Source organism: Cetorhinus maximus, chromosome 12 (genome assembly GCF_964194155.1).
Source record: "Cetorhinus maximus chromosome 12, sCetMax3.hap1.1, whole genome shotgun sequence".
NCBI classification, from domain to species: Eukaryota; Metazoa; Chordata; class Chondrichthyes; order Lamniformes; family Cetorhinidae; genus Cetorhinus; species Cetorhinus maximus.
In genome coordinates this window covers 51,302,750-51,321,012 of record NC_135890.1, presented here as the reverse complement: position 1 = coordinate 51,321,012, position 18,263 = coordinate 51,302,750, and the positions used below count along the sequence as shown (strand labels likewise).

The 18,263-nt window shown below is 43.5% G+C and overlaps 1 protein-coding gene across 4 annotated transcripts in view; it reads right to left on the bottom strand.

Moving 5' to 3' along the window:
* The window catches only part of plekha5 (pleckstrin homology domain containing, family A member 5), a 369,212-nt gene that overhangs the window by 185,994 nt on the left and 164,955 nt on the right, over window positions 1-18,263 (bottom strand). The gene's annotated exons all lie outside the window — the stretch shown is intronic.

Sequence of the window (18,263 nt, the reverse complement as noted above, 5' to 3'; positions counted from 1 at the left end):
TGGAGATATGAACCAGGCCAGCTGACATTAAGAAACTGCTATTTGGTTGTAGAATTGGAAGGCTGCCAGCACCTGTGATACCATAATCCATTGAGAATCAATTGTTTCAGGTGAGGAGGCAGAAAAGGGCAGAAAATTGGGAAACAAATGAAGTTCACAAGTTTTCTAAAGCAGCGCTTAGTGCTGTGACTAATGCTGTACTGGTGGATAAATTCAGGTTTACCAACACCCACTGTCTTATAACATAAAAGGAGAGACAGTGCTCCACAAATCAGGAAGCACAGTCAATTGGGTGAAGATGAGATAATGATCAATTAATTTTCCAGTTACTAAAATACAACATCAACTGGTATGTCAAATATACTGATGTAGCAGGTGAGGTGAGTTTTTGGTGTCGTGACTTCTGATTTTGGTGCGGGGCTGGATGTTAGGTCCCACCCAGGGAGAGGGTGGGCCGGAGGGGGAGACATGGGGTGGGGAAGAGAAAGAGGGAGAGAGAGAAGGAGGGGAAGGGGGGAGAGAGAGGTGGGGGAGAGAGAGACAGTGGGGCGGGGAGTGAAATGGAGGAGGGAGAGACCTGGAAGGATGGCAAGGAGAGGGGGAGGGAGAGAGAGGAGGGAGAGAAGTAAGGGCAGCAGCAAGGAAAAGCAGAAGTCCAGGATTGGCAAGTCACAGTGGTTAGGCGCCAAAGGCCCAAATAGGACAAACCAAAGCCTCTGACGGTGGCTCGAGAAGTGGCAGTACAGCTGTGGAAGACTTAGGCGGACCACCTAGACAGCAGCCCTGAGTTTAAGGGGCCACAAAGAAAGCAAGATCCCCTTGGTGGCTGGGGGACAAGGTAATCTGGGACACATTGTCACGGGAAATTAGCAACAGGAGCTCCACCAACTTAACGCAGCTGTTCGGCTGATTAGAGATCAGGTGTTAAGCTCTCAATGGTATCCTGGCGGGTCTGGAATGCCGGTCGTGAATATCCATTGGAAATAGTTTGTTTCTCCAAGTTAAGCTTTTCAATTAATGTTTATAAAGATTTGATCCCAGTGAAATAAAAGATCCCCGTTTTCTAACCTTTGTGCAGTCTATGCGCTTGGATCCCATGTAACACAGAGAAGGCATCGATGCAAGTGATTAGCCAAACTTCAATTCCATTTTTAATTCTGCCACAGCAAGATCAGCATTGGGGTCAGCTAACAGAACAGTGGAAACAGGCTTCAGTTTCATTGCAGACTTTGGGCAACATGCTCATCAGAGCATTGAAAATGGAACAGAAGAACAGATTTGTTCTTTTAACAAATGATCCTTCAACTCTGTTCATCAGCAAGGTGACCTACAAAAGCCTGGGATTCTAGTTAACACAACATAAATTATTGAAGTTAAATTGTCTCAGTGCCCCCCACCACCACACCCAACCTTGCCATACACACAATCCAGTTTCATCTACATTCAATCAGCACTCAAGAGCTGCACTCACTCTCCTTTATGACTCAGCTTGTATTATTTTCCTTAACTGTACAAGTTGGACACTTGACAAAGCAGTTTTGCATATTGCCCTATTTTATTTTAAGCAAAAGGGTGTTCACCCTAATAGAAAGCCAGCTAACACAAAGATTTCACAGTTTCGACATTAATAATTTCACATTCACTGCCTTGCATTACAACATTCAGCATTACATTATATCTGTTAGGTCATTGAGTTGATTCCCACTTACAAATTTAACAAAACTTGGGCTGTAACTTCCAACTGGTGTCAGAAAGAGATGGACCGCAAGAATTAGAAGAAATAAGTACATGCTCATCTGCGCTTGAAAATTATGCTGACATTTCCAATCACCAGAGCAGCTTGGGATCTGGATCGAAAGGCTCCCCCAAGGCCCCAGGGAGGTGCAGCTCCGGTTGATTCAAGGGTTCAATTTTTAAAGCATTAGTTGCCGTAAAGCAGGTAAGTTCAAAAGGGCCCAACAAAATTGACAGGCCAGTCGGGGGAGCTAAGTGTCAAGGTAAGTGGATAGGATTTGGGGGATGGTGGGCGGGGGCAGGGGTCAGGGGCGTCAGAGGATGGGTAGGTCGGGGGTGGGGCGGATCAGAGGTGTCACAGGTTGGGGGCTGGGGGATCGGAGGCGTTGTAGGTCGGGGGTGGTGTCAGAAGTGTCATAGGTCGGGGGCGGGGAGGGGTGTGGTCGGAGGGGTGGGGATCCCATGGGGCGAGTGGTCCCGTTGAGGAGGTGGTCAGGAGTGTGGGAGGAGTCCCATAAGGGGGCGGGCGCCAAGTATGTTTGCGCCGGGGGGGGGGGGGGGGGGGGGTGTCCCATGGGGGTTGGTCCGGGTGTTTACAGTAGTACTCAGAAGTTAGAAGAGATTTGAATTCTAACTTTTTCTGGGTAACTGTTGGTGTAACCATCCAAAGTTTGTGATTTAAATCACATTTTCAGATGATTCCCAGAGCAGCGCAATTGTCCAGCAGAAGTTTGCACTTCTGGGAAATTGCTATGCAAACCCTTATCTAGGCACTTCCGAGAGAGACTCCCCAGTGCATCTTTGGGGTACTCCCCAAATTCTACACTGGCGAGCTTGGAAGTTCTGGCCCTAAGTTTAACACAGATTCACTTAGTTAAAATGCACAAGCATGTTTTATTGAGCCATTAATTGCAGTTCTACAATTTGATTGAGATCTCTTAGAATGGACTTCTTTCACTGCTTTCTCCCTTAAATTAAACATATTGGGGTAGAGTTTTTGCCAGGCTGCTTCAGTGCAATTTGCCCAATATTAGCCGAACCCACATAAAAGATCAAGCACAAGTTAAGTCCAATGCACTGTATTTCCATGATCCTTAATTGCTGGTTTAAAACATCATACTAGAAGCCCACCCCATCCTCCCCATCATATTAATGAGCATGGCAAGTTACCACTAATTGCATCCACTGACAGCCCTTCATAGTGTCGTAGAATGGTTACAGAACAGAAGGATGCTTTTGGCCCATTGTGTCCATGCTGCCCTCTGCAAGAACAACTCAATTGATCTCTCCCCCCAGCCCTTTCCCCGTAACCCTGCAAATTTTCTCTCTTCAGATAATTATCCAATTCCCTTTTGAAAGTCACAATTGTATCTGCCTCCAGCACACTCCCAGTCAGTCTATTCCGGATCCGAAACACTGGCTACATAAACATTTTCCTCGAGTCACCATTGGTTCTTATGCCAATTACCTATGGTTCTTGATCCTTCTGCTTGATCCTTCTGGGAACAGTTTCTCTCTACTTTATCTGGACCCCTCATGATTTTGAACACTTCTCTTAAATCTCCTTTTAACCTGCTCTCTAAGGAGAACAGCCCCAGCATCCAATCTATCCTGAAGTCCCTCATCCCTTGGAACATAACACATTTTCTGCACTCTCTCTAAAGTCTCCACATCCTTAATTGGAATTGGACACAATACTCAGAATTGGACACAATACTCCAGCTAAGGCTGAACTAGTATTTTATAAATGTTCATCAGTACTTCCTTGCATTTGTACACCATGCCTCTATTTATAAAGCTCAGGATCCTATTTGCCTTTTTAGCCACTTAACTTGTCCTGCCACCTTCAAATACTTGTGCACATAGATCCCCAGGTTTCACTGATTCACTGCACCTCTTTAGAATTGTACCCTTTATTTTATATTGTCTCTCCACATTCTTCATTCCAAAACGTCTTACTTCACACTTCATTAAATAACTTTTGCCATGTGTCTGCCCATTCCACAAGCCTGTCTGTATCTTCTTGAAGACTTTCACTATTGTTTTTACAGTTCACAATACACTATAGGCTCTCCAGTTCAGAAAATCTATTTTTTCAGCAACACCAGCTGTCCAGGTATTTTTTGAGCAGATCCAAACAACTCTCAACATCATTTTATTACAGTACTTTGGGAGCAGAAACAGGAAGACACAATATTTGGTGTTGATATCTAATGGGTTCTGTTGATGGATGTTAAATACCTAGTAGTTTAAGCTAATAAGGTTAACAGGTGTTGGGTGTTGATTAATCATACTCAGATGTGTATATAAAGAAGAGCACAGAGAGAGATTATGTTAGAGTGGAGAAGTAGGCTCTGCAATAAACAGTCTCTATCAAAAGCATCCTAGTCTCAGTGTCTTCAAAACCAGGTTTGGGAATTTATCTAATACTTGGATGGGTAAACAATTTTTTATTATTTCTTTATAATGTTTTATCACTATTTTATGCTTCAGGCAAATATTTATATCTAGTGTTTTCCAGTTCACGCACTTGTAATTAGGCATTCTAACATTATTTTATAATCCAGAAAATTCCAAAATTCAGAAGTGACTTGATCGTAATCATTCCGGACTGGAGAGGCTGAAGCGTACTTCCAAGTCTTGCCATCTGCAAATGCTGAAATTGTGCCTGGTCATCAAGCCTGGGACATCAATAAAAGCAGTGGTCCCTGTGTGCAACCCTGGGGAGCCCCACTGTATGTCTTCCTCCAGTTTGAAAAGCAACTGTTCACCACTACTCTCAGTATCCTGCCTCCCAACAAACTTCACATCCATGCTTTAAAATAGGGTTATATATAGGCAGTGGCCTACACAATTTGTGACAAAACCATTTTCAGCTGTGTTGATAAAACTGCAGGTTACCACTCTGAAATAGAGCAAGAATTTTTTTTAATGGAGTGGGGGGGGAGGGGGGTGGAATAAGTTATCAAATGTTTCCCAATTGTATTGGCTCATGGAAGATTTTACATTTTGATTATTCAAATAAGTTTCATTAGAAACTTGGGCCTCAACTTCACTTCAGAAAGTTAATGAAATTTTCAGTGCAATTTGTGTTGAAGTGCCAGTTCTGCCCACAGCAGAAACTCCACCCCATGATACCCCATGAATTGCTGTTGCTTGAACACTTATCTACATAGAATGCATCCCAGATCCTTTAATTCTGATCTAAAGTTTAATACATTAAATTGCAAGCAATTTTTGAAGAGCAAGGGCCTTCACCAGTACCATTTTTGAAGACTGAATGTCTACAGAATTTAACCAGGATCTTGAGATTCTTGTTGATTCTAGACCGGTCAAGAACGAGGAGTGCAAAGTAATTTCCATAATTGGCCTAGAGATACAAACAATCAGATCTACCTCACATATGGAGAACTGAAATGCACTCAGTGGTAGGTATCCTTTCATAAAACTATTTTTTCATCTCACAAATGAAAATGAGAATTTGTATTCCTCCTGTTGGCTGCCAATGACTTATGGTTGCACCAGTTCTGTGTAAATGCCATGGGCCGACAGGATTCGGGATTTTTGAGAGATCATCCAAGCATCCTCTCTTTCCCCCCGCCAATGCCCTCCCCACTACCACACAACCCCTGTCCTTCCAACTACCCCGCCCTTACACCCAAATCTCCATAGAATTGAAACAGATAGAAACAGGTGCTAAAAGTTAGCAACAGTCTGCAGTCTAGAGAAAACAGAGATCCAAACTGGAGCGGTGACAGAGCCTAAAGACAACAGCAGCTTAAGCAATGACCTCCGGTTTCCCATCATGCTGAGTACTTTGGCATGCTTCCTGATGCCATCTGTCCAGCTAGCTGATTGTCTCCGCCAGTTTATCTTTTTCAGAATACAGTGCAAGAATAACACTTAACTGTTTCCTTTCTCCTCTGCTCCAAGTTTTTTCAAAGCCATTGTAGTGCATATAACGTAAGTAACTTATACTTAGCAAATATACACAGGAAGCAAAAAGCTACTGTGGATGCTGGAAATCCAAAACAAAAACAGAATTACCTGGAAAAACTCAGCAGGTCTGGCAGCATCGGTGAAGAAGAAAAGAGTCGACGTTTCGAGTCCACGTGACCCTTCAACATGTTGAAGGGTCATGTGGACTCGAAACGTCGACTCTTTTCTTCTCCACCGATGCTGCCAGACCTGCTGAGTTTTTCCAGGTAATTCTGTTTTTGTTATACACAGGAAGCCTCCATTTTAAGTTGTCCATTTTAAATAGTTCTGCTTTAATGTCGGTCAGTTAATGGAACCCATATTCATGTTTAGTTTCGGGAGTTTCATTTTAAAGTTGGTTTGCGCCGAGTCCGGCAGAGGGCCACATGACCCAAGTGGCACCATTTTGGAGCAGCCTCTGCTGCCCACGACCCTCCCTCTCACCACTAACCCTCCAAGTTCATGACCCCAGCGGCTCGTTGACCCTCCCTCTGGTTCACGGCCTCTGCTGCTCCCCGACCCTGCCTCTCCAGCTCACTTACTGCAAATCAATGCTGTTCTTCCTGTCTCTTACCACTCATCTGCAGGGCCCTCACTCTCAGCAAGGGTGCAGGAGAGGGAAGTTCGGCAAGAGGAAAGGGTCCGGAGTAACTGGGAAGGTCAAGGAGTGGCAGAGTTTACAAATTGGAGGGTTACAGCAAGAGGATCAGGGAGTGGCACCGGCTGTGAACTGGAGGGCCCACAGCAACTGGGAGGGCTAACTGGAGGGTTGGCAGTGAGAGTGAGGGTCAAGGAGCAGCAGAGGCAGTGAGCCAGAGGTCAGCAAGAGGAAGGGTCCATAGCAACCAGGAGGGTCAGGGAGCAGGATGTGTTCTGAGTGGGAGGTTCGGCATACAGGAGGTTCGAAGAGCAGGATCAATGGCAAGGAGCTGCAGGAAGTTGAAAGTCAGCATTTTTTAAAAAATGCATTTTAGTTTAATAGTTATTTCTTTTACCTATTTAGGAATTTAGCAATGTAAAGTATTTCAATTTACAGGGTATAATATTTTAATTTTATTTTCTGACGAGAAAGGCCCTACAGCTTTTACATTGGTTTTAGTAGGAAAATCTGATTTGCTTAAAGTCCTTTTATTTAAAGGTACACTTAGGAACTCAACTACAACTTCAGGTGAGGACTTACTGTTCAAATTCTTTAAACAGTAGGCCACCAACAAAAAGTAGTCAGCAAGACCCTCTGGGGAGTGGGGATGTGAGAGGTATGATAAATGGTCACATTACAGGAGGGGTGGGGGGTGAAAGAGCTGGGAAGAGGAAATGTGATGGAGAGAGGAAGGGAGGAAAGGGAAGCTGAAAGTCAAAGAGGAGGAAGGGAGAGGCAGTGAGGCAAGAGAAAAAAAGGAAGGACAGAGTGTAAGGGGAAGGGAACAAGGTTGGAGAGCAAGAAATTAAAGGATAAAGAGAATGCAAGGACAAGTCACAGGAGCAACACTAGAATGACACTCACCGCCATGACCAGGCATTTCAGGCTCCAACAAATTCTGTATAATGAAATTTTTCCAGCATCTTTCTGTACTTTCTCAATGGTGATATTATGTTGATGATCCCTCATGACTGACCCCCAAGTACAAGAAATAGCATTTCCTTATTAACCCTATCAAAGTACTTCATAATTTTTAAAAAAATCATTAAATCTCCTTACCGTTCCTGCTCTAACAAAAGCAACAATCAAGTCTCTCATCAAAACTAAGCGAGAGAGAAATCCAGACAGGAAAGAGATTTTCTCCCACACAGGAAGAAAGAGCTGTTAACACATTTGGAAATAAATATGTTCAGACATAGAGGGACAAAGAGATGGAGACAGAAATGAGACAGAAGTTAAGGCGCATAGGGGAATAGAAGGGGGACACACAGGCACTTTTGGAAAGAGCAAAGCACTGAAAAAGAGAGGAATTGGCAAAGTGAGATGCATAGGGTCATAGCCCCAGAACGATTGTTCTGATTCATTTACATCACGGAAGGCTGCCATTCGGCCCATCAAGGCTATTCCAGCTCTCTTGGAACAATTCAGTCTGTCCCACTTCCCTGCTTGATCCCCACACCCCTGCGAGCAAGTTTATTTCCTTTCAGTGCTCACTATTTTCTTCTGAAATCATTGATTGTCTATGCTTCCACGACCGTCTGGGCAGCAGGGTGCAGGACATTACGAGTCACTACATAAAAAAGTTCTCATATTCTCCCTACATCTCTTGCCCAAAACCTTAAATCTGAGTCCCCAGTCTTTGTACCATCAGCTAATGGGAGCACATTTTCCTTGTCAACTTTATCCAAACCTGTCATAATCTTGTACACCTCTATCAAATCTCCCCTCAGTCAAACAGCCCCAATGTTTCCAATCTAATCTTGTGACTAAAATTCCCCATCCCTGGAACCATGCTAGTTAATCTAATCTGTACTCTTTCAGGAGCCCTCACAACCTTCCTAAATTGCGGTGGCCAAAATTAGACACAATGCTCAAGTTATGGTCTAACCAGAGCTTTATAAAGGTTCAGCAAAACTTTCCGGGTTTTGTACCCAATGCCCCTATTTATGAAGTCCAAGATCCCATAAGCTTCGCTAACCACTCTTTTGTTTTATTCATTCACAGAATGTGGGCTTTGTTGGCTAGACCAGCATTTATTGCCCATCTCTAGTTGCCCTTGAGAAGGTGGTGGCGAGCTGCCTTCTTGAGCTGTTGCAATACATGTGGTGTAGATACACCCACAGTGCTGTTAGGAAGGGAGTTCCAGGATTTTGACCCAGCGACAGTGAAGGAACGGCGATATATTTCCAAGGCAGGATAATGAGTGACTTGGAGGGGGCTTCCAGGTGGTGGTGTTCCCATCTATCTGCTGCCCTTGTCCTTCTAAATGGTAGCGGTCATGGGTTTGGAAGGTGCTGTCGAAGGAGCCATGGCGAATTCCTGCAGTGCATCTTGTAGATGGTACACATTGCTGCTACTGTGTGTCAGTGGTGGAGGGAGTGAATGTTTGTGGATGTGTTGCCAATCAAGCGGGCTACCTTGTCCTGGATGGCATCAAGCTTCTCGAGTGTTGTTGGAGCTGCACTCATCCAGGCAAGTGGGGAGCATTCCATCACACTCCTGACTTGTGCCTTGCAGGTGGACAGGCTTTAGGGAGTCAGGGGATGAGTTACTCGCAGCAGGATTCCTAGCCTCTGACATGCTCTTGTAGCCACAGTATTTATATCACTAGTTCTGTTCATTTTCTAGTCATTGGAACCCCCCCCAAGGATGTTGATAGTGGGGGATTCAGTGATGGTAATGCCATCGAACGTCAAGGGGTGATGGTTAGATTCTCTCTTGTTGGAGATGGTCATTGCCTGGCACTTGTGTGGCGCAAATGTTACTTGCCACTTGTCAGCCCAAGTCCGGTTATTGGCCAGGTCTTGCTGCATTTGGACACGGATTGCTTCAGTATCTGAGTCGTTGAGAATGTGCTGAACATTGTGCAATCATCAGCAAACATCCCACTTCTGACCTTATGATGGAAGGAAGGTCATTGATGAAGCAGCTGAAGGCAGTTGGGCTGAGGACACTACCCTGAGGAACTCATGCAGTGATGTCCTGGAGCTGAAATGACTGACCTCCAATAACCACAGCCATCTTCATTTGTGCTGGTATGACTCCTACCAGTGGAGAGTTTTCCCCCTGATTCCCATTGACTCCAGTTTTGCTAGGGCGCTTTCATGTCACACACGGTCAAATGCAGCCACTCTCACTTAAGCTCTTTTGTCCATGTTTGAACCAAGTCTGTAATGAGGCCAGGAGCTGGGTGACCCTGACGGAACTCAAACTGGGCGTCAGTGAGTAAGTTATTGCTAAGCAAGTGCCTTTTGATAGCACTGTTGATGACCCCTTCCATTACTGATGACCAAGAGTAGACTGATGGGGTGGTAATTGGCTGGATTAGATTTGTCCTGCTTTTTGGGCAATTTTCCACATAGCTGGGTAGATGTCAGTGTTGTAGCTGTACTGGAACAGCTTGGTTTGGGGTGCATCAAGGTCTGGAGCACAAGTCTTCAGTACTGTTGGCGGAATATTGTCAGGGCCCATAGCCTTTGCATTATCCAGTGCCTTCTGCCATTTCTTCATATCACATGGAGTGAATTGACTTGGCTAAAGACTGGCATCTGTGATGCTGGGAAGCTCGGGAGGAGGCAGACATAGATTATCTACTCAACACTTCTGGCTGAAGATTGTAGCAAATGCTTCAGCCTTATCTCAACATGTCCTGCCACTTTCAAAGATCTATGCATGCATGAACCCCCAGGTCCCTCTGTCCCTGCACACTCTTTAGAACTGCACCATTAAGTCTGTATTGCTTCTTCCTATCCCTTCTGCCAAAATGCATCACCCAGTTAGGGACCATTAACATTTAAAGGAGGAATACGAACACCCAGTAATATAAATCAACAGAACTATGCCACAAGATTCCACATTTTCAAAAAAACGCAAACCTTATTGTATTTAAAATAGTTAAACAAAACAAGCAGTCTTATCACTATAGATTCTAACCATGTATGTTATACACTCAGTTTTACTTCGTACTCTCTCCCCACCGCCCCCCCACCCCCCACTCCCACCCAAGCTTTTCCTTATAAGACACATCAATCTTAAGAGTTATTTATTTCTATAGGGACCACCAATACATATGCCATAGTCTTCTGGAAACTACTTTAATTCTCCTCAGTTCCATTTAAAACTGAGATGCAAAGGAATTTCTTCTCTGAGGGTAGTGAATGCCTGGAATTCTCTACCCAAGAGAGTTGTGGAAGCTAAATCACAAAGTATTTAAAGAGGAGGTAGGCAGATTTTTGAAATATTGGGGAGTTGAGGGTTATGAGGAGCTAGCACGAAAGAGGAGTTGAGGCCTAGGTTAGATCAGCCATGATCTTATTGAATGGCAGGGCAGGCTTGAGGGGCTGAATGGCCTACCCCTGCTCCTATTTCTTATGTTCTAATTCATTGCCATCCTTTTCTATTGAGAGGAGGATACTCTATTCCTGGAATCTGCTATATTGGCAACCTCCACACAGACAAAGTGGCTACTTTAGGGAGAGTACATGGGAGATCGCAGTTAAAATGAGAAGGATTAATGTACTGCAAACCGCTGTCTGAGCCCCCTCTCTCCATTTGCAGATGGCACAAAGCTGGGTGGGCTGTGAGGAGGATGCAGAGATGCTTCAGGGTGATTTGGACAAGCTGAGTGAGTGGGCAAATGCATGGCAGATGCAATATAATGTGGATAAATGTGAGGTTATCCACTTTGGTAGCAAAAACAGGAAGGCAGAGTATTATCTGAAAGGCTATAAATTGAGAGAGGGGAATGTGCAATGAGACCTGGGTGGCCTCGTACACCAGTCACTGAAGGTAAGCATGCAGGTGCAGCAGGTGGTAAAGTCGGCAAATGGTATGTTGGCCTTCATAGCGAGAGGATTCAAATACAGGAGCAGGGATGTCTTGCTGCAATTATACAGGGTCTTTGTGAGACCACACCTGGAATATTGTGCGCAGTTTTGGTCTCCTTATCTGAGGAACGATGTTCTTGCTATAGAGGAAGTGCAGCGAAGGTTTACCAGACTGATTCCTGGGATGGCGGGACTGACATATGAGGAGAGATTGAGTCGGTTAGGATTATATTCGCTGCAGTTCAGAAGAATGGGGGGGATCTCATCGAAACCTATAAAATTCTAACAGGACTAGACAAGATAGATGCAGGAAGGATGCTCCCGATGGTGGGGGAGTCCAGAACCAGGGGTCACGGTCTGAGGATATGGGATAGACCATTTAGGACTGAGATGAGGAAAAATTTCTTCACTCAGAGTGGTGAGCCTGTGGAATTCGCTACCACAGAAAGTAGTTGAGGCCAAAACATTGTATGTTTTCAAGAAGGAGTTAGATATAGCTCTTGGGATCAAAGGATATAGGGAGAAAGCGGGAGCAGGCTATTGAGTTGGATGATCAGCCATGATCATAATGGATGGCGGAGCAGGCTCGAAGGGCCGAATGGCCTACTCCTGCTCCTATTTTCTACGTTTTTATGTTTGCTGCAGCTTCCAATGGTGGAAGTGCTAGAGTGTGGATAGGGGACTGTTACAAACTCATGAGTACATGAACTAGTTGTAGAGTAGGCTGTAAACTGAATTCTTCAGAAGGAACATTGGATCACATAACTTCTAGAAATATTATTGGATTTATCTTAAAAAAACCTTGCACCTCCTGTAGTCGAGAATTTTTATTTCTGGCTTCATACCTATTATCAACATCATACAATTATCAACAACTGTAAAGTTGTATTCAGCATAGCCAGCTGCAGAGAAAAGCTTCTTGTACTCTGCTCCGACACAATGCCCTAATCCCAGAAATGCACCCTGGGTAGATTATTCCACTTCTCAAACCAACTACTTCCTAAGCGGCAATACCAACTTTGTGCCAAATTAAGAGCAGTTTTGCTGTGGAGTCATACCTTGGGAAACTGGGTTACAATTATCAAACTAGCATCATGTAGGGCCCTTAAAGCCAGAATAGAAAGAAGAGATTAAATGTAACAATTGCACTTAAGCAGCAATATATAACATCCCAAGATGCTTCTCAGATGGGACTCAATCAAGCGGTAGTCAGCAGAAATGGCTGGTCAGAGTGTTTTAAGGCAGCTTCTGAATGTGGGGAAGAGAAGATGTAGCAAGGTGGAAGGCTATAGGAGAATTCTCAAGTATGGGGCAAAGGGGAGTGTGATGGAGGAACGAACAGAGCTTGAAGAGCAGAGGCTGTATGATGGAATTTTGCATTGAGGGATGAGATGGAAAAGAGCACGGCCATGTGTCAATTTATACCTGAGGCCAAAGATTCTGAACTTCATATAGTGAGGAACAGGAAAGTAGTTGAGGTGAGCAAGGATTAGGGTGATAAAGGAGAATGACTTAGCACAGTACAGGGTGAAGACAACAATTCTAGATGAGTTGGGATTTATGAAGGGGATCTGGTGAGAAGGGCACTGGAGAAATTGTGCCTGGAGTGATCAATGAATTAATGAGGATTTAAGTGGTGACAGCAAGGCAGGGGTGCATGGTGTATTGAATTCAAATCAAGGCTTCAGTGGTGAAAGAAAGTGCAGAGTTCTAAGCCCACCCCATCACCCCATTCAGTTTTTTTTAAAAGCACTATTCTTCATGCACTACTAAAAATATCTATCCATTTTCAAGCGTAATGTGATTGATCTGAGGCATGGTGACCTTTTCCAGCAACCAAATTGGTGCCCAACAAACAAGCAACTTCACAGTTTCCAGCCATTGCCACTGCTCACCAAGTAACTCACTGTGTCGTCCAATTCATTTCTGTTGAAAAGAACAATAATGACTGTTCCCACATCTGCTTGCTCCCATAGGCTCACTTCCTCCACAACCAAGACCACATTTTTTGAAAATCCATTTAAAAGATTTCCCAACTGATCTGGTCCAGCAGGCCCCAACAACTGAGTCTACTCTACGGATGAAACACATTTCCAATCTGATCTTAAATTAAATGTTAGATTTGGAGCTTTCATTTTTAGACACTTGAGGTTTAAAATGATGGAAATCATGATTGCTTGAAGGGAGATTATGAATTTTCTGAAATGAGTTTATATACTAGGAATCGTCTAAATCTTAATATACAAGATTAAATATAGAGTCCTGCCCAATGCAGTAATCAGCAGTGTGTTCAGGGTTCTGAACTACCTGTAGGCAATATTACAAGGGATCTATTAGGACTGTGTAAGAGTTTGCATGGTCATGAATATTACAAAGAATTGGAACAATATTGTAACTCATTTTCAATGCTCCTAAATATTGAAAAGTGAACTACCAGAGCTCAAGGCAAAACATCTGCTGTATGTACTTTGTATTAATTAACAGGTCCTGCAACAAAGAAGTGAGACTTCAATTACATAATACAAAAATATTTCATGTAATTACTATAATACTCTCTCATTTGCATTTTTAAAAAATTGAACAGTTCAGGTTACAGTGCTACCAGATTCAGGGTAGTTATCTGATCTCTGAAAAATTTTATGTTCATTATTGATCCAGTGTAGAATTCTTGAAAGTAGCAATTATACACAAAATTTTACAGTACAAATCCTCAAGAAAAAGTCACAGGCCATGTGTTTCATTATTTCTTTCTGGAGAGACTAAACTTAGTACAGACTTGAAGGTTTTTCTGACAACGCAGGAACTACATCTTGAATTTTGAACCTTTCTAGCTCTCAATTACCTAGTTTATGTGCACTGCCTCAGGCACTGTGCACCTGGCCAGCAAATGCGCAAATTATTTTGCACAAAAACTTTGAAAAGACTGCTCGTCACATTGTATAGTGTACCTTCGAAAACAAAAAAACTGAATAGTAAATCAAATTCCTTCTGCTAGATTACTTCAGGCTGAGTGATTTTGTCCCTTGATTTAAACATTAAATTTGAAACATACTACCTCTCGCAAAATAAATCTTGCCTTGTTACTTCGAAGCAGTCTAAAAGCCTGTTAAATCAGTCGTGAAACATTCAATGAGCAAGTTGTGGAAAGATTTCAAATAGCGAGTGTCATGAGAAGTTCAAAGACAAAAAAAAAGCAACAACTTTACTCCGTTAGAGGCGTCAAGAACTAATGAAGCCCACATGTTTTCATTGGGAAGGTCCATTATATAGAACATTTTAATATTATGAATACATTTTGGTTTCAATTAAGATAATTGAAGGGGAGGGAAGTAACTGCGAAGGGGGAAGGGAAGTAATTTGTGTGAAATGTGACTTCAGGTAGCTTTTGGGGATCTGTTGGCCATTTTTTTTACTCAAAGACTAAATCCCTGGGAATGGACAAGCAGAATCTTTGAATGTGCATGATAGCAGGAGAGATCAATATACTAGGTATATTTTTCTACATTCCGTACCTTTTACAGCCTGTAGCAGCATACTAAAGCAGAATACTGCAGGACTACCAATAGCCACAATGAAAAACTTAATGTAGCTAGTCTTCAATATCTACTAACTGAAAGCCATAAGTACTTATAACAATATAATTTCCCATTTAAGAAATAAATGCTTACATTTGAAAAGGACCAAAAAGGTGGTTTGTTTACTAGTGGCAAACTAAAATCAAGGCCTCAATTGGGAACTATGGAGGACAAATTGCAACCAACTTTCAAATAGGACCCTATGGCTCAAACACACATGCACTGTCAATTTCTGAAATAATTGCAAAGCGAGTGTGATTGAAACTAGGTTTAAATGAACAGATGCCGGAAATCATTCAAAATTTTCCACAGTATTGTGTTATAGGATTTAGATCAACAACAAAGGGCAAGTTTTTCCCATTTTGTATTGCAAGGTCTATTTGTTCATGTCTGTGGGAATTATTCAAGGTATCCAACAGAGCAAGACTAATTTAATGATAGTTACCCTTCAATAATTGTGTCAATCAGAATATTTGATTAGATCATGTGATTTTTTTTTTTATCCCACTATCAACCCAAAATTGCAAAAGGGCAATGGATATAATTACTCACTGCACTACAAGAATCAAAGCTTCATCAGCCTCTACAGTGCCACACCATCATAAAGCAGAAAAACCAAAGTTGTCAAGTTATTCAGAAAAAGCAAATAGGTCCATCGCCAAAACTGTGTTCAAATGTCTTTCAAGTGCATCACCCATTCTTGATGACCCATTATAAGACAAGAGCATTTCCCACTCTGTTGTACCCCAGATAAATGCTGTGCCAAGACAAAACATCAGGTTACCCATAGGATCACATCTTGACAAAAAAAACTGGAGCAAGTTGCCCTTAACCCTATACTGTGGCTTCCAAATGTTCCACAGCTAGCCTTGCTGTCCCCTTTAGTTCCAACAAATATATGTTTCATTGTCCCCTTGTCTAGAGCCCATGTTCAGCCCTGATGATTGGTACCTTGTCAGCAATGCATCTGTTACTACTGTTAATGGTAGGGAACACAGTTGCAAGGGATTGACTTCAAGTATACTGTCTTCCTGTGACCACTACGCAAGATCCAGGGCTGAAGTCTTGCAAGGGGATAATCGGTTCTTTAGAGAATTTGTGGATGCCTGAGACAGGACCTCACAACAGTAATGGTGCCAGTAGGAACTAAAAGCTTGTAAGCAGATGTGGTTTATTTCTCCTCACAGACACCATCCCCACTCTTCAAGAATACCAAGGCAGTGCATGATACTTTGTTGGGTTCTGTTTTTGTAAACTTACGCCTCTCGTGGGTATTAAGTGGTCGATTCTGTCCTTTAAACAGTATCATCTTAAGAGCACCCAGTGCAGAGCTTCATCGGAGCAGTACAGTGGTATTGTCCCAACTGGTCTCATGATCTCCAAGCTGAATACTCTGAAGTGTGTTTGAAAGGATCAGGTCTGCATTTGACTTACATAGAGATCTTATCAACTCATGCTAGGCGGTGTTGGCATTCTTTTAGCTGGTGCTAATGAGCACCTCTATGTCTCTGGTTGATGTGATGTGTCAAGTGTGTTAGCATAGTGGGTGGTGTGTAGTCTGCTTGTCACCTCGTTTTCAGCTCTTACCGCTGCCTAGTGGTACAACTATTACAAAAAGAGAGCCAAGCACGTAAGCTTCTCCTGCCAGTACACATGCTCCTTATCAATATGACCTATGTAGTGCCTCCCCATGACAAATGCATAAACTGGGTATCTCACAGATCCAGACTTAACTACTGAGGCAGCCTGGCCCCAAGAGGCATGGCATGCAGGCCCACTGGCATGTGATTACATCCTGATGCCCATGAACCAGACCCCCAGCTATGGGTAAACAGCCCAACTGCTTTGCGGGTGTACCAGGAGAGAAGGCAGCTAAGGGAATAAACCCTTACAGAGAATCTGGAGTCGAGTCCCATAGGCGGTAATCTGTCAGGCAACTTTCCGCCACTTCCTGCAGCAGAGCTGGTACCAAATAGCACTGGTTCTATATTTTCATTTGGACAATACTAGCAATGCTGAAATGAGGTTCCTGATGCTTGGGCAACTCAGGGTATCCATACTATTTTCCCAGGACTGTGCCCTGGAGAGGACAGTCCAGCTTCATGGTTTACACTGGCACAACACAGGAAGCAACTGTTACCGGTTAGAGGCTCTCACTTGATTGCCATAGAGCATGAGTGTCACGGATTATTACCAATGGTGGGGGAGATCATCGTGTTTCATTGGATAGCTACCACCCATCTCAAGCTGGGCTGCCCCCAGTCAGTTAGGTGCTGTCCCACCATGGCCTATTTGCTTTAATGGGTGCTTGAAGCTTAGAGAGTCATCTCTCTTCAGGTGGGTTACTAATCCATGCACCAGGCAAGACGAACTCAAGACACCAGTGTTTTGCATCACAAGCTCAAATGCAAGGACCATGGGTCCTGGCCTCACCAATGATTTTCTGCAGGTTGATGAAGCATACAAGACAGCAGTGAGCGACAAAGAACTTACAAGGCTCAGTGAACATTGTGTAAGCCTAGCTTGTTGCAGCGCAGCAAAGTGGATCACTTAAAGGGAAACACTACACATTAATCTGGCAGGGAAAAACCCAAGAAGCAACACATGAGCGTGGAGTGGGTTTCTCTACTTGCAGTGATTAAATCCCCTGCAACAGAAGGCTGAGAGAGTCTTCTTACTCTCTGCTTGTCAACAAGCGCAGGCCCAGTTACCTCACGTGCATCTATTTCCTGACTCTCACCTCCATCTCGGATGTCAAAGGTCAATTCTATGAGGCACTTGATGCAGGCATCAGCAGAATTCTGTGCAATGAGGGACCAACTCAGGACTTAATGCAAGAATGCTACCAACTACACAGCTTGGCCAACATGCACAGGTCACCAGGGTATTAGTAAGGTGAGCGAAAATGGACAGAGGTTGCTGGAGCTATGCTGTTACCATGCACTGTGTGACGAACAACTACTTCCTAATCAAGCCATGCCGCAAGGGGCTTTGGAGATATCCAAGATCATGCCACTGGCACCAGTAGATCTCATCATCACAAGACGTATCACCCTCAATAGTGTCCTCATCACTTATAGCTATCACAGTACTGACTGTGATACTAACAATTCCTTGATGTGCAGCAAGGTCAGGCTTCAGCTAAGGAAACTATACCATTCCAGAAGAAAGGTCATCCTTGGATCAACACTTGACCCAGAAAGGATCTAGGAGCTCCTCAACATCCTCGATCAGGCTCCTTCAGACAACACCACCTAAGGCTAGACTGTGGTGTCAAGGTGGGATCATCTGCGCAACACCAATGATAACTCATGCACTCATTGCGCATGGGAAAAGAGGGCAGAGAAATGTTGACTGGCTCAAGGTTTATTGGATTGGAATTGAGCCAGTTACTGCAACCAAGATTCCTCATGAAATACAAACAAGTCCCCAGCAAACAAAATCAAGATACACTCAGAACTGCCAAAATTAAGTCTCAACAGACTGCTCGGCACTGCAGCAATTAACACT